Source organism: Manis javanica, chromosome 5 (genome assembly GCF_040802235.1).
Source record: "Manis javanica isolate MJ-LG chromosome 5, MJ_LKY, whole genome shotgun sequence".
In the NCBI taxonomy this organism is placed as follows: Eukaryota; Metazoa; Chordata; class Mammalia; order Pholidota; family Manidae; genus Manis; species Manis javanica.
The window spans coordinates 106,749,347-106,766,298 of NC_133160.1; the positions used below are offsets into that span (position 1 = coordinate 106,749,347).

At 41.4% G+C, this 16,952-nt stretch overlaps 1 protein-coding gene and 1 long non-coding RNA gene across 2 annotated transcripts in view; one reads left to right on the forward strand and one right to left on the reverse strand.

Moving 5' to 3' along the window:
• The window catches only part of SCD5 (stearoyl-CoA desaturase 5), a 155,306-nt gene that overhangs the window by 110,093 nt on the left and 28,261 nt on the right, over positions 1-16,952 (forward strand). The window lies entirely within an intron of this gene.
• On the reverse strand, positions 1,442-15,963 carry LOC108409182 (uncharacterized). Its single transcript, XR_001856158.3, has 3 exons — positions 15,656-15,963; positions 14,657-14,749; positions 1,442-1,894 (listed from the first exon to the last, which is right to left on the reverse strand). It is a non-coding gene; the product is annotated as an uncharacterized lncRNA (long non-coding RNA).

The following is a 16,952-nucleotide window of genomic DNA, read 5'->3' on the forward strand; positions in this document are numbered from 1 at the left end:
AATTAGACCTTAGATTAATTTGAAGAGCTCATATGAGAAGGCAAAGGATCTTCTATTTTATTAATGAGAACTGAGCTGTGTGTAATAGTCTGGGTTTCTCTGACCATACAAATGAAAGTTTAAAAAAAATTTTTCTCCCTTGAAAAATGTGGTGATGTGATTCATTAGGGTAATCTCATGCATGGTACATATGTCCAAAGACTATTTCCCAATACAAAGAGAAGGACAAAGACTATTTCAGCATGTTCCCTCAGTAGTTGCCTGAGAACATCTTTTACCACCAGTTCAGTGGCCAAAGGGGCCTGCAGCTCTCAGAAACCCTCCCCTCATGTCATTGTGAGCTCTTGCTAGGAATCAGTACCGAGAATACAACCTTAAAGATTGTTTTCTGTCCCCCTACCCAGAGTTTGCAGATTAGCAGGGAACTCGCAAGTTAAGTTACAGGTAATTATAGTCTAGTGAGAGGAACACTATAATAGGGGAGTAGAGGGCACCGTGGGAGCACAGAGAGGGGTCTCTTAGCCCACGCTGATGAGAGTGAGGGAAGGCTGATGGAAGGAACTAGCTTCTAGTTCAAGTCAAGACCTGAAAGGTGAGAAGAAGTTAGATGAGGATGGGGGAATGGATATTTATCTGTTATTTCACAGCACTACATGGAGACTCATAGGTTTAAAGCTAAGAGAGACCTTACAAATCATTTAGCCCATGCCTTCCATTTTTCCTATGGGAAAACTAACAAAATGTAGATAGAAAGTTAGGTATTGGTGCTGTCTTGGTCTGTTTGGGCTGCCATAACAAAAATACTATAGACTAGTTGGCTTAGATAACAGATCTTTATTTCTCAAATTTGGAGGTCTGAGATCAAGGCATCAGCAGATCCCATGTCTGGTAAAGAGCTGTCTTCCTGGCTCATAGACAGCCACCTTCTTGCTGTGTCACATGGCAGAAGGGGCAAGGGCGCTGTCTGGGTCTCTTTATTAGGATAGTAATTCCATTGCTGAGGGCCCCACCCTCATGGCCTGTCACCCCCTAATGCCATTGCACTAGGGATTTGGTTTCAACAGATGACTTTGGGAGTGGGGGGTGGGCAGGGACATAAGCATTTAGTCTATAACAAGTACCTACACCTCAGATTATTTGCTCAATGTTCTTTGGATTATACCTTGCTGTTCAAAAGGAGTTACAGTGGTCTCTGAAGTGTTGGTGAGCACTCATGGCATTTGGTAATATTCCAGCCTGGAGAACTTCAAGATCTATATTCCAAAATAAGGCTTAGAATCACTGAATAAAGTAAGAGAGCATCTAAGATACAGAGAGATAATGCAATGAATTCTGTATTTTCATGTTCATGAAGCCAGCTTTACTGGGCCTGCCAGCCAGACCATGTGGAGGAGGCAGAATCCTTAAGGCATGAGTCCTTGCACTTAGGGGTGTGAGCTGGGGGGTGCCTCCCATCCTCAGCAGCCCTGCCACATCCTTTCTCAGTCCTAGCTACCCTAGGCTGAGTGGGGGTCTTGATAAGTAACAGAAACAGGTGCCAGCTTGTTTGGGGGCAGTACTGGCTTGTTTTGGTGGCATACCTCTAGAGTTCCCCTCCTGGGTGGAGGTCCCACCTGCTGTCCTTGCTCCAGTTCCGGTGGCTGGACTTTGCATGGATTCCACTGCACTCCTAGGGTGTAATGCTTGTGCAGCTGATCCAGCTAAGTGCAGATGGAGAGTTTCCTCAAAAACGTAAGTGTGTCAGTGGCAGAGACCAAGGACTGAGAGATTCCTCTTCAGTCGGTACAGCAGCACTCATATTGAAGTTGGTTGATAGACTTGTGCTTAGCTAATGACAATGCACCAAAGAAAAACTTGCCAGGAGCCAAGTTTGATCAGCTTCCCATTATACAGTCTAATAAAAGAAGATGAAACATTAATGATAACAGGAAAAAACACAGTTCAAGCTATAGTTCCAGAGATTTCCTCTGAAAGATAATCTTACCAAGGTTGTTAGAATAAGTAGTTAACTGGGCTACATCAAGTTTTGCTCTGCTGTCAGGTTGTGAATGACCACAAGACAGGCATCAGCGGGTGAGAAGAGAGAAGCTAGTGAGGTCACATTTAGACCCTGGCCACTTGGGGCCCTGCCCTAGGTTTTGGGCCTCAAAGGGCCATGCCTCTCTGCAGAGTGAGGAGATCACACGGCAAAGAGACAGGCCACCCAGAGCCTCCTCCCAATTCTAGACCATGCCTTGGGCGTCCTAGGATCCTGGAATTCCCTGCCTAAATGGCTCTGAACCCACTTCCAGAGCCTACACCAGCCTCTCTCTGGCTTTATCATCTTGACAGGAAATGTGTGTGCCCAACGCCCGAAGAGGGGCCAAGGGGCAGTGTGAGCGTAGGGACGAGCTTAGTGTGAGCCTGGATATCCACACAAAGTGAACAGAGTCAGGTTGGGAAGAGAAGCGGGTGGGCCATAGGCCAGGCGCCTCCACCTCTGCTCTTAGCACAGGCCCTGCACATGTTGGAGGTAAGCCTAGAGGGGGCCACTCATAAGACTGACAATGTGTCTGTCAGTTAGGAATTGTGTTTGGCTTAAACAAGTTAGAAGTTTATTTATCTCACATATAAAAGAATTGTGAATGGAGGTCCAGGTTATGGAAGCATCTCAAGGTCAGTAGAGAAACCAGATTCTTTTACCTTTCTGCTCTACCATCCTTAGCATGTGACTTTAATTCTGTCATTCTGTCAAAAGGGACCTCTAGAGCTCTAACCAGAAGGAAAGTGGGAGTGAAGGGGTGGGGGTAACACTACTGAGTGAGTCAGTTGCCTATAAGGAGCTTTCCCAGAAGACACACTCAGCCTAGCCATTTACCTCTCATTAACTGCCTCTGCACTCCAGGGAACCTGGGAAATGCAGTCTCTTGATTGATGTATTGAACCCTTGAAAGAAATCTTGGCTCTGTTTCTATGGAAGTAAGGTGAATTGATATGAGGTAAGCAACTAGCAGTCCCTATCATAATTAATTAATTCTTCTACATTAAGCAATGTGATTGGCTGTCATGAGTTACTCAGTCTTACACATTTTTGTTGTACAACAAGTGAGTAGCCTCTGTCTCCATTTAGTGAGCAGAAACTAGAATCTTGAATTTTCCTGAGATGGCAGAATGAAGATAAAATTGAGAGGTTGTTCCTCCTACTGCTTTACTTACCCCATTGATTCCCATCTTAGATAAGAAAGTCCTTCTGAAGTAAGATGCAGACACTGTTATGTGCATTTTTAAGTAATTGACCAGGATGGTTATCTGGTCCAGGCACATGGAAACAAGACCCTGGCCTCATTGCCATGGTGATGAGATAAGCTAGGAGAAAATGGATGGAATGATTCGAAAGAGTGAAGCACTTCTCTTTTGGGACAAGATGAAAATATGTAACAGGAAGAAAGACACGTGAACATCCAGAAGCTTTTGGAGGCCTTTTTCACCTCAGTTTGTCCCCTGGTCTGTTTTCATTAGTCCTTTTTTTTCCCCAAGGATGAGCACCGCATCTCTCAGTGATATCCACCTTCTTATAGCTGTGTGCCAATCCTGTCTAAACTCTCAAGTGTATTTCTCTGTTGGCAGAGTCGGAGCAGAGCAGTCAGACAAATCCACAGTTGACTCATCTTCATTACTCTGTGCCCCCAGCTCAATCTTCCATGTGGGGGGTCCCCTAGGGAGTGTATTTACAACAAACCCGACTACATCTCTGTTGACCGAATCCATTGCTCTTGGTTTCCATGTTGGGCTTTCAAGGGGTCTCCATCTATTCTGAGTCCATTTTCCTTGGGGTCTGACTCGTTGTTAAGTTGATAGAACAATTTTTGTCTGAGATTAGTGATTTTGAGTGGCTAAGCACTAACATTAGTTGTGTTTTGTGGAAAATTCTACAGAAATAATCCCCAAAGGGGAGACCCTGGATGACGAGACATTCAAACATCTAAACATGAGGGTGATCTTTGGGGACAGAGGTGGAGGCAGGGCCTTTTAGGCACAACCACCCTCTGCCACTCCCTTGCTCATCCATTACACTTGGTTTGCCCACTGCCCGTTTCACTTGGGTCCTTGATGGTTCTGCAACAGTGAAACTCAGTGGCCCCAAGATGAGCCCCGCCTGGCCATGCTGTACACAGAGCCTAGCTCTTTGATATCATCTCCGCCAACCCACACCTTAACCATGGAAACTTAGCAGTGAGGTGCACGGCATTTCTTAGGGATTCGGCTTCCTTCTCTTTTCTGCACATATCACTTTCCACTCAACAACTGAGTTTTATGTGCCAGACACTGTTCCGGGTGCTGGGGAGGGAACAGTGAAGAGAACCAGATTCCAGAAGGTACTTGCTTTTTCTAGAGCTGCCCCGCTTGGGTTTGGGCACGTGAGAGAGGAGGGCTCCCACATCTGCCCTCTGCCTGACTGGGCCTCTCTCTCCACAGACACCTTTGCTGCTCCGCACCCCGTCTCTCCTGCTGCTCAGCCCCAGTTCGTGAATCTGGTTTGGGTTCACTCCGTCCTGTCCACTTGTCTTTTACTGTCCCTGTTGTCTTTGTCTCTTCGTCTGCCAGAGCCCTTCCCTTTGCACCCTTCTCTGCATGGACACGTTTTCCCTCATCTGTCCGCCTCTGTTCCCTGTGCCAGTGTTCTGCCTCTTGCCCCACTTAGGGAACAAAAGCCTTTTAGCCAATTGCTCAGGCAAACTTACTTATTTATTTATTTTTGGTGGGGAGAAGAGGGTTTTTGGCCTCTTGTATTCTCTCCTCACTTCGTCATCTTGCTCTGATTTATTCTTTTCAAACATTCCTTGAGCATGTAACTATTCCCTCTCTTTGAATCTTCTCTGCATTTTTGAGGGGCAGTCTGCCTTTGGTTAACACTTGGAGCCCTGGAATCTTCTCTTCTTCTCTGTCCTCATCTCAAACTGTTACATCTTATCTTGGCTCTGTACAAGTTTTGAGAATTAAGTATTTTTTTCTTTGCATAATTTCCCCTGCACCCAGCTGTGGTTGTCAGAAATTAAAATTCTGAACCTCTGAGTTCCAAGGCCATGATAAAATCAAGTAAATGTGTGTGAATTATGATTCATTAGATCCTTTTTGTTAAATGGAAGAGGTAAACTCCTAAACTACTCTTATTAAAACTTTGACCTCGCTAAAGAGACTTTTATTGCTATAGCCAAACCGCCAAATTATACTCTGGGATACAGGACAGAGATGATTCTATACTGAGGTTGCAGCATCAACCTCAGAATTTCCCTGTTTTAGTGGTTAAAATTATGCATAGGGGAGAAACCAGTGTGGCTCATAATTCAACAGCATGTTTTGAATTTTTAAAAATTTCCAAGTCAAAATGCCATTTGTTTGCCTCTGTAAGAGGTACTTTTCCTGTGAGGGCTTTGCGAGAACTTGCCTTTCAGTGTGTGTGTGTTGGTGTGTACAATACATCACCTGCATTAGCAGTCATTTTTATTTCCCCACATTGACCATCCATTTCTATGTGAAATTCCCCTGGCAAGATGAGGAGACAGTTTCTCAATGTCTGGAACTTGAATATTTCACTCACAGTATGTTAGAATATTAATCAACAGGTGTCAGTAGGTTCTGGAACAGTGTTTTGTAAAGTGCTAGCTTCTTTATTGATGGCAATGAAGGCATCTTTCGTGTATTTTCAGTAGCCAATAATAGCTGTCATTTGTTAACTGCCTTCTCTGTACTTACATTATGTCTTTACACACATTGTCTCTGATCCTTTCAATAACTGCCGTGTAGATGGTGGTATCTGGGTTCTGGGCTTGAACTTTAAATATTCTGGTTCCCCATAGCCTTGATTAGCCATGTCAGAAAAAAAATAGTATATGTTTGCACTAAGTTAGTTTCTCTCTAGTAAAATATTTTACTAAGAAAGCTGAGAAAAAAGCTTAGCTAATTTTAATGTAAAATTTAAGTAATTATATAGAAGTCAAAGCAAGATTAGATTTTATAAAAGGTGTTTTGATACCAGTAGATATCATTCTCACTAATATTTAGATATTATCAATTCCTGGCTATCTTTCTAGACCATGCAGAAAATAATCTTCTAATATTTTATTGGACTAGACAGTCCTTCAAGTAATACATATGACTCTAACTCCAAGGCTTCAGCCAGTGCAGTGAGCATCAAGAATTCTTTTAATTTAATTCTTTTAATTCTTCTATTTAATCTCTATTTATTCTCTTAAAGCTTAGATCTATTGCCAATGGCTAATGCATCAGAAAAAGGCTCTTTTTGCCTTCATTGTCTCTCCTTTACCATATAGTAGGGCAAAAAAGTGAAGAAAGCTTTTCATAACATAAAGTTCATTTGCTAGCTGTTGTTTCTTCCAATAATTACCTCATAAAATTTCTTTAGCCTCAGAGTGCTTGAGATCTGTACATTCTTTTAAAAATATTTAAACAATATAAAAATTAAATTCTATTTTTAGCATAAAATGTAATACAAGCTCATTGCAAAAATTGGAAAATGTAAGTAAACTTCTTAAAAAATAAAGTAAAATAATTTGTAATTCTTCCACTTAGAGAAAAAGTTAAAGTTCTTCTGTACGTTATTCTGAAGTGGTTCTTAATGAATTATGCTATGTTTTCTTTTTACAAATGTGTTTATACTGTATATAATACTTAAAAGTAAGAAAAAATATATTTAATGTTTACCCTCTATCTGATTTTACTATCTGGAAATGAGATAATGAAGGTAATACACATACATATTGTGTGTGTCTGTGTGTCCTAATTTCCGTTTGATAATCAGCCTTCTATCTGAAGAAGTGCCTTTAACATTTTTCATAGCACAGGTCTGTTGACAATAAATTCTTAGCTTTTGTTTGTCTGAAAGCTTTTATTTTACCTTCACTTTGGAAAGTCATTTTTACTGGGCCTGAAGTTCTGCATTGCTGTTCTTTTTCTTTCATTGTTATAAGATATCAATCCCTTGTCTTATGCCTTGCATAGTTTCTGAGAAATTTGCTGGGATTCTTATCATTATTTCTCTGCATATTTATTTTTTCTTGCTGCCTTCAAGATGTTTTCCTTAATCTTTGCTTTTCAGCAGTTTGACTCTGATATACCTGGATTTGTTTGTTTGTTTGTTGTAAGAAGGGAGTTATCCTGCTTGAGATTTGTTGGGCTTCTTGGAACTCTGTTTGTCTCATTAATTTTGGAAAATTCTTTATCAATAGCTCTTCAAATTATTTTTGGTCTTGTTTTCCCTTTCTTGTTCTTCTGGGACTCAAATGACACATATGTTATGCCATTTGACATTGTTCTTTGAAGGTGCTGTTCTGTTTAATTTGCTCCATTTTATCTTTATATTTTGTTTAAATAATTCCTATTAACATATCTTCTTCAACTTCACTAATTCTTTCCTCAGTTATGGATGGTCTACCAATGAGCCCATTAAAGGGATTCATCATATCTGATATTGTTTTTTATGTACTGCATTTTCATACTTTTCTATCTCTCTGCATTTTCATACTTTCTCTCTGCTGACATCTCCCCTTTGTTTGTGCTTTCATCTACCTTTTCCACTAGATCCATTGATATGTTAATTGCACTTATTTTAAAGTGCCTGATAGTTGCAGCATCTGGGTCATCTTTGAGTCTGGTTCTATTAATTACTTTATCTCTTGAAAAATTTTTTTTCTTTGCATTTTGGTGTGATTCATAATTTTTAATTATATGCTGGATTTGTCTAGAAGAATAGAGAGATTAAGTTCAGTAGGATTTATGCTTCAGAATGGGCACACCTGTTCTTTCAGGCCATTGAGTGTGTGGTGGGTGCAGGGCGGAAGGCCAAGCCAGTGAATTGGGAGCTGAGCTGGTTTGGGTCTGTTGTTGCTGAGCCTTCAGTGCATCACAGACTTTGGTGGATGGCCACTGCTTCCAGGTGCTTAGGGTGGGGCCGGTGCCAGAGGGGCTTCTAAGTATCAGTGAGTTACCCTCAGTTTTCAGCTCTCCCTGCATCCCTGCACCACACAGATCTCTCTCTACGCTCTTGCCCCTTTTCTGAGGCCAAGGACTTCTATTCCTTGTTTTTCTTTGCCATTTTAATTGCTATGTATCTTGGTGTTGTCTTCCTTGGGTCCCTTACACTGGGAGATCTGTGGATCACCATGGCCTGAGAGACTATCTCCTTCCCCAGATTGGGGGAGTTTTCAGCAATTACCTCCTCAAAGACACTTTCTATCCCTTTCTCTCTCTCTTCTTCTTTTTCTGGTACCCCTGTAATGCAAATATTGTTCCATTTGGATTGGTCACACAATTCTCTCAATATTCTTTCATTCTTAGAGGTCCTTTTTTCTCTCTGTGCCTCAGCTTCTTTGTATTCCTCTTCTCTGGTTTCTATTTCATTTATTGTCTCCTCTACCATATCCAATCTGCTTTTAATACGCTCCATTGTGCTCTTCAACAATTGGATCTCCAACCGGAATTCATTCCTGAGTTCTTGAATATCTTTCCGTACCTCTATTAGCATGTAATGATTTTTATTTTGAACTCCCTTTCAGGAAGAGTCATGAGGTCCATGTCATCTTTCTCAGGGGTTATATTAATTTTACTCTTAACCAGATTCCTTTGACATTTCATATTTGTATATGGCGCCCTATAGTGTCTAGAAGCTCTACTCTCTGGAGCTGCTCAGCAACTGAAGCAATGTCGGGGGTTGCAGGGGAGTGGTATTGGTGCCTGCGGGGAGGAAAGAGCTGTTCCCTGCTTCCCAGCTGCTTTGCCTGTCTCCGCTGCCTGAACCAGTGGGCCAAGAGCACAGGTATGTGCTTTTGTCCCAGAGCAGCCAGATATGGATCCCTGCTTTCCACAAGTGGTTAGAAATCTCAGTCTCTCCAGGAATTCTTCCTGTCTTAGCTTTCCAACCCCATAATCATGAGAGTATCATGCAAACATCATGAAACGTAGGTTTGTGCTCCCAGAGCAGATCTCTAGAGTTAGGTATTCAGCAGTCCCGGGCCTCCACTCCCTTCCTGCCCTGTTTCTCTTCCTCCCACCGGTGAACTGGGGTGGGGGAAGGGCTTCGGTCCTGCCGGGCCATAGCTCTGGTACGTTACCCTATTCCGTGAGGTCTGCTCTTTTCTCCAGGTGTATGCAGTCTGGCACAGTCCTCTTTCCTGTTGCTCTCTCAGGATTAGTTGTATTAATTATATTTTCGTGTTATATGTGGTTTTAGAAGGAAGCCTCTGTCTCACCTCTCACACTGCCATCTTTAATCCTTCTCCTATTGCTTGCTTTTCTATGCATGGTTTGTTGTAGGGGCTTGGGATTTCTTTGCTGGCCTCATCCCATGTCAGTCTTAGGCAATCCTTGTGTGCCTGAACCCTGGGGTTAATCCTTTCTGAGCATTCCTGCCTCTACACCAGGCCTCTGCTCTGGAACAGTGGGATACTGGGTACAAGCCATGGGGCATAAGTTTTTGCTTCTACCCCTCTCTCACCAGCAATGACTCCTTGCCTATATCTGGGGGCAAAAGAGTTTCCAACCCCTCAGAAATAAGCAGGAAGCAATGACTTTTGCCTGGTCCTACAGACAACAGGATTGCCCTACCCCGGCAGCTTAAGATGTTTGCTGTGCATGAGAAGGCTCTGGGGCAAAAGACAAGACTGTGCTTGTCTCCTAGAAGCAGCTGGTCATATTCTGCATGCCTATGCAATGGTGGGGGTGTCTCTCCAGTCTCCTACTTTACCTCTAACTTTTCTTGTAAATACCCAGTGGAGGCCTGCAGAAAAGTCAGATGGTGGGTGCAAATTTCCTTGTGTATGGGCTCTAAGCTATTCCATATTGACACACTAACCCACAGTTGTATGGCCTTTAAGGATTTGTTAAATTTTTAACTGATTTCTTCTTATCTATTAATATGGTGGCCACCTCTTTTTCTTGTGCTCTGCCAAAAGGGTAACAGTTCATGGATGGGCTTATTGCTCTTTGGAGTTCAATTTACTTCATTGCCTTGTGGCCTCAACTCTCTGATGAGCTCAAGAAAAATTATTATTTTGTATACTACCCAGCTTTGTTTCATTGTCCTGATGGGAACAATATTCTCTTCTGACTTTATATATCCTAAGTGGAAGCAGAACTCTGCATTATAAAATAATAATTGTAGTTTTCATCTAATAAAATATTATGACATCTTCCCAGTTTTAATGCCTGGTTAATATTTCATTGTAAGGAGGTGTCATTATTTCTGATGAACACTGAAGGATTTTCAGCCCCTTTTTAAAACTCATTAAAGCAGTGCTGTGATGAACAACTCTGTGCGTGAATGTTTGACCATGGCTATGGTACTTCCTTTTAGCTAAAATCAAAATTGCTGAGTTAAATAATATGTAAAGCTTTCAGCTTTTGATACTCATTGTCATAATGAACTTGTAAATCTTTGATTACTAGTGAGGCCTAACATGCTTTCATATGTTTGTGACCATTTGCCTTTTAAAGGGAGACAGACAGTTATTTTCCTCCTCCAAACTCTAGCTGTATCATTGGCTAAGGACAAAGATACCATCTCTTCATCTCTCTCCTCCCTTTTTGTTAAAGAGAAAGACCTGGCAAAGTGAGATGATAAAGCCTACTTTCCTACCCAGAATCCTCCTGCCTCTCATGGAAGAAGAAGGTAGGAGAGTCACAAATGAATCTGGGGTCTAGACAGGCAAATTAACACATGGGGCATGTTACATAGTTCTTGTTCTTACTCTCCCCAGTACACTGAACTGGCATATATTACTCCATTGGTAATAATAGTTACTTTAGTGCTGGTTTGCTTCATGGAAGACTCTCTTTCTAAGGAATCCAGCTACTTCTAAGTTAGAAAAAGGGTAATATAGGAGTAGTTCTTTAAACAGGGAGCATCTGAAGCCACAAATGCTTATACTTAAAGTAAGAAATAGATTGGTTAACTGGAAAAAAATCCATTACTTACTGTCCAACTTGTAGTTCTTGCCATAAAATGATTTTCGAGCTTAATATCCCTGAGACAGCTGTTTTGTGAGATTTTGAATGAGACTGAGCCCCATTTTTAAAATTGAAAGAGTGTGATTCATACATATTTGTGAAATTCAAGTACATTTTCTCTCATACTGATACAAACTGCTGATGGCAGTGTATTATGGAGACCCCCTTGCTGCTGACAGTTGAAGTGAAAATATTGTCTTAACTAATGAATTTGTTGATAGCTGTTCCATTACCCAAAATGAATATTTAGATTAGTCATATCTAGGCTGTCATATCAGAGCTCCCATAGAGTTTATCCATTGACATAATTTCTTCTAATCCTTCAGTCTCCATCTCAACCATGTTATATCCTATTGAATGTGTCATGGAATGATTAGATTGGGAGATACAAGGTTTTGTTACTGGCACAATTTACACAGGAGCACTGCAGAAATTAAATCCTTGCTGAACAAACCTGGGTAGAATTCTCAGTCATTTTTGTCTGTTCTTTATTGGTACAAAGGATGTGCAGAAACAAGGACGGGCCCTCAACAGCAAAGCAGAACCACAGGATGCTTGGTGAACTCCATCAAGGATACTTATTGAAAAGTAACCCTTCCTGGAGTGTGCTGTTTGGTTTCAGATATACTCACTGAAACCACTCCACAAAGAGCTCCTTGACATTTCATGCCCCTTCTGTGTCCATGGAGGTATTTTGAAGGTCAGAAGGCAGACACACAATGGTGGGACTTGCTGATGTTATATAAAGTAACAGTGATGACATTATATATATTATACATATTGGTAATGTTATATAAGGTAACAGATGGGCCTCCAAACACCAAACCTTTTTAAAAACAGTAAAGTATAGGTAGAATAATAATGTATGTTAGCATAGGGTTATTTATTCATTCAATTAACACAAGGAGACAGCTATGGAGAAGTGAAATATTATCTTGGAATCAAAAGATCCCACTGTTGCCATTCTCTGAGATTCTGCTTCCACACCTGTAAAATGGTGATAGTGGTGATATCTACCTGACAAAAGAATTGAGTGAATAAACTAGTTACTGTGTGTGAAAGTGTCCATCACAGAGGAAATGTGCTATAAATATTTGTGTAACTAGCCACACATACAGCACTTATGGAAGCTATTCCATTTATGAAGACCTTTGGTTCTAAACTCTGTTCATAAATCCATTCTTTTCCTAAGTTCAAAGTGACTAAGAGAGGCATAAGCTACCAGACTCCAGGTGCATTTCCATAAATGAAAAAAAGCATAAGCAGGCCATTCGAAGCTTTAAAACCATTAATACTCTTCTCTTGTTTACATTTCAGTCAACATTTTCACCCGGACCTCTTCTGTCTACAGTACTGTCATGTTCCACATCTGATATTTTGCTGATGTTTTACGGTGCCAGCCATCCACTGTTTTGCAGGTTTGGATGGACCCTGAGCCAGCAACTTTAGCAATACAGAGACTCTTCAACAGCTCTTCACTGTGCTTAGGCTCAAGTTCACTCATGAACTCGTGCCTTCACCAGCATGATACAGTTCGGGCCAGGGAACGCTGTCCACTGCTGCTAACATCTAGCCACAATCTCAAAAGGTTGCCTTTCTCATTCGCCAATCCCTGCTCCTTCCCTTTTGATCATTATTAGGTCTTTGACTTTAAGAAATCATCCTGCTGTGCTGAGCACCCTGCAACATTTGGCATTCTCTCACCACTTCCAGTTTTGAAAAATTATTTCTACTTTTGTTTCCATCATAATCGTGTCTCTTTTTTGCAGCATTTTAAATGTACTCTCTACTTTGGCACTTTCTAACCGATGATGTTACTAATGTTCAAAATGTATCTCAGCACTACACACAAATCCAGCTAACATATCCTGATAGCATACACTGTGTGGTGGAATGATTGCTTAGGGTTGCCAAAACCATCTGGCGATGATGAGCAGAAGTGATACCCTTTTTCACCCTGCTTTGTGCATATCTGCGAACTTCTGTAATTAGGAAAGTTGTAAATAGAGGCGTTTCTGTGCTAAGGGATACTGAAGATACAAAGAGAAGGGAAGAGCTAGTCCTTGCTTTTATTAACCTTATCCTTTAATTGGGAAGAAAAGACACATGATTGTAAAAGAGCCAGAGATGTCCAAGTCTATTTGAAAGTAACACTGTAGTAGATGATTCTATTAAGAGCTGAGAGAATCCATATTAATGGAGAGAAGAGGAGAACGAGGTGGCCTGCATGGAAGTGGTAGTTCTTTATAACTGGCAGGATGAGGGCCTGCTCCCCATGCTCTCATTCTCTAGGAACAATCTGTCCCTTTGTTACAACTTCTATTACATCCTTCAGTAAATGTTTATAGTTTTCTAAATATAGATCTTGTATGTTTCTTTTTGGTTTCTTCCTTGACAGTTTGTAATTTTTGCTGTTATTGTCGACAGGAATCACTGAATTTTTATCCCAGTGAGAAGGACACGGACTGAATGCCCAGAGATATTATTTTACCTCCCTAGATTTCCCAGGTGAATAGTAGGAATTGTCAAGTTGCCCAGAATTTTTGCAAAATGTCACTGGGCGCCGCAGCTGGAGAGGATGTCACCAAGGTCACCGCCCCGAGGCATGCTGCCACGAGCCCAGGGCTCAGCAGGGAGCTGCCATCGCCATAGTTGACTTCACCGGCCTCAGAAATTAGAAATTCACCTTCCTCCTTACTTGCTTTTGTTAAAGAAATACTTTCATAGATTCAGAAAATTTTTAAATGAATGAATGAGTAAATGAGAGTATAGGCTAATAGTCCCTTCCTGAGGAGCATACCTCAAAAAAATCAAATTCTTAGTCTAAAATACTGAAATTACAAAGATTAAAAAGGATGAATTCCAGTGAAAGACCTAAGAAATTGCCTGAGGAAATCCTTGTCAGAAATTGGCTTTGAACTACCTCCCTGTCCGCTTCCTTTATTCCTCCTTACACTGCTTATTTTCACATAAAACAATAACAAATCTGTCACACAGATACAAAGGATCTGCATGCTGAGATAATATGATTTGTCAAAACATGCTCATTGACTCAGCTGAAGGGCGCTCTCTCTTCTGACATTCAGCCTTCTCTTATAAAATTGTCTTTCATTTTTAAGGTAGAGAAAAACAATTGCTCAGATATCTTAACTATCAAGAGTTTTAGAGAAACCCATATAGGTACATCTTTTTTCAAGATAAATAAACAGGCTTTCAAATTCTGCCCAACTAAGAATGTGGACTTTTCAGGTAATGAAAACTTGCATTTACAAAGGATTAGATAGCTGTCATTTGTTCTAATGAATGGAGAAAGCAGAAGGTCAAATGTGACTGTGACACTGAGGAGCAAGAATGAGATAGTAAGAGTTCCAGCATCCCAGATGGTCATGAGGGGATTTCTGGATCCTGAAGTACAAGTGTTCTCAGAGAAAAAGAGGAATAGAAATTAGGGAAGACCTAATGCCAGTGCTCAGGCAGAAAGGTTTTCTAAACTGTCATGGCTCTATTTACTGTGTAAACACAATTATTCTTTCCCTCTGCTGTTTGTGCCTTTGCTCATTGTTATCTACCAACTACCGGGAAAAGAGAAGGGGGTGCTCACACTTATGGCATTCAAATTTGGGGTCCACATTGTCCTGAAAGAAAGGGCGATTACCTGGGAGCTGGGTCCTCTTCTCTTCTAATGGTTGTCAGCATCTCCCAGGTCCAGCCTCCCCCATCACTGTGGAGCTCTATGAGCTGACACTGCCTAGCACATAAAGAGGCAAAGCTTTGAGTTAGGTGAATCCCCTCAGGTCCTCATTCAGAAATCTTTTTGCTCTTGAAAATACAGAATTCTAATAAGCTCAGTTATCTTGTTTCAAGCCTATTAGAATTCTATTCTAATCTTAGAATAAAAAGAATAGCTTCCAGTTGTTATTTTTTTATTTCTGTAACATTCTTCAGCATACTGATTTCAGTATAGCAAGTATGTACTACGCACCAGACTCTTTCTCCGGCGTACAACTCGTATCTCGTATCTTTACATATAATGGATTCTGGACTATGGAAGTTGAGTTAGTATCATTTTGTAAACAGCAGAGCTGGAATTGAAGCAAACTCTGTCCCAGGCCAAAGCACATGCCCTTCTGCTAAGCTGTGTCATAGTAATATTCATAAGGAATATTATCTTCCTTACTCCTCCACTTTATCCTATTGTCTACTTACTTTGCTTGTGCGTTTTATATTTTTTGCAGTTCTGAGGTATACAGAATAAGAAACTATGTTTACCTGTGGGCCAGAGTTGTCTCCTACTTAAAACCTTTTCATGACTTCGCCTTGGGAGAAGTTACAGCTGCTACCTCCATGGCCTGGCAAGCTGACCTCATTTCTCAGTACTTTCCTGGGTGCATCCTGCCAGGCCCTTCACACTCCAGGCCGGCCCCTGACACTGTGCCTTTGCCCCTGCTAATTTCTCTGGCCTGGATCCTTGTCACTCATCACAGTTTCAGGACGAGCAGCAGCAGGGTCACCTTGTTAGAGCTTGTTGGGCATGCAGGATTCAAGCTCCACCCCAGACCCCAGGGGATCTGGATGCACAGTGATCGTTATGGAAGCAAGGACACAGAATGTTCTTTCTCCCCTAGACGACTCTGACCCATTCTTCAAAACTCACCTCCAGGAAGCTGAGGCCAGCAAATCCAGGACCCTCTGGAGTGGGTGGGAGGCAAACCCCTTTTAGGGGATCTGTGAGGTGCTCCCAGCTGCACATCTGGGTGAGGCAGGTTTTCTCCATCAACTTCAACTAAAACAAAATACTGCAGCAGACTGACTACAGAAGCCGAGGTGTCAATCTAGCTGCTTCTATTAAGCGAGGAGTTAAAGAGATTCCCAATTACATAACATGATGCCATTCTTCACACTAAAACTTTTTTCATTTGGTTTTGGAAAATAGTAATTTTTCCTTAAACATACTTATTTGTGTTAACATGTAATAGGTTTGTTATTATTTTAATCAATAGATTAATTTAAATTTATTTTATGTTAACAAATGCATTTACATATTATTTATATTGTATATGTGATTTTATGTTAACATAAATTAACATTTATATTGAACAAATCAATAAAACATTTATTAATTTTAATTTCCCATACAGTAAATGATGATAGATATGCCTCACATAAACAAAAGCTCTTTGGAGTTTTCAGACATTTAAAATATGTAAAAAGGTCCTGAGACCAAAGAGTTTGAGCTCCATTGTCCTAGAATGAGCTGAGCACCCCTTGCCATCAGGTCTATAAACTCATGGTCGCATCTCTTTAAGCTTATTGTGTTACATTCAAACGATTCACTTGCATGTATCTCTAATTAGACTGTAAGTTCCTTGAGGACTGTGACTATGTCTTATTCATCTTTCCATTTATTGGGACTAATGAAACACCTGGCACCCCTCAAAATGCTTTTGGAACTGAGGAGTATGTTTACTGTCTACTTTATGGAGAGCGGTAGACAACCGAGAGCTGGGAGCCAGCTTAGGGGTGTTCACTTGTGTTTGATGCTCTGACCCTCAGCTGCTGAAACCCTCAGCTGCTGAAGTAAGTCACACACATACACCCCCCACACACACAAGCACTGGTGGAGTTCTGTTCCCTCAAAGTGCGTCTCAGCAGCCTGGAGTCCTGCCTCCCACAGTGAAGTAGGGAGGTCCGCGAGCACCCTGTCCATTCATGCACAGGCTCATCACAGCAGCAGTCATCTCCTCCAGCACCCACGGTGCCTCTGACCCTCAAAGGCACAGTGAGAGGACTACGGAACATAGATGGTGCAACAAGAGACCCACTTGGCCTTGTGTGCTGGGAACTGACCAACTCCAGTGTTAAAGGAGGAGGTAGGCAATGGGTATTCCCGACAATAGCATCCATGTCAGACCAGTTCTACCACAATTAGCAGTTAGGGACAAAAACAACCA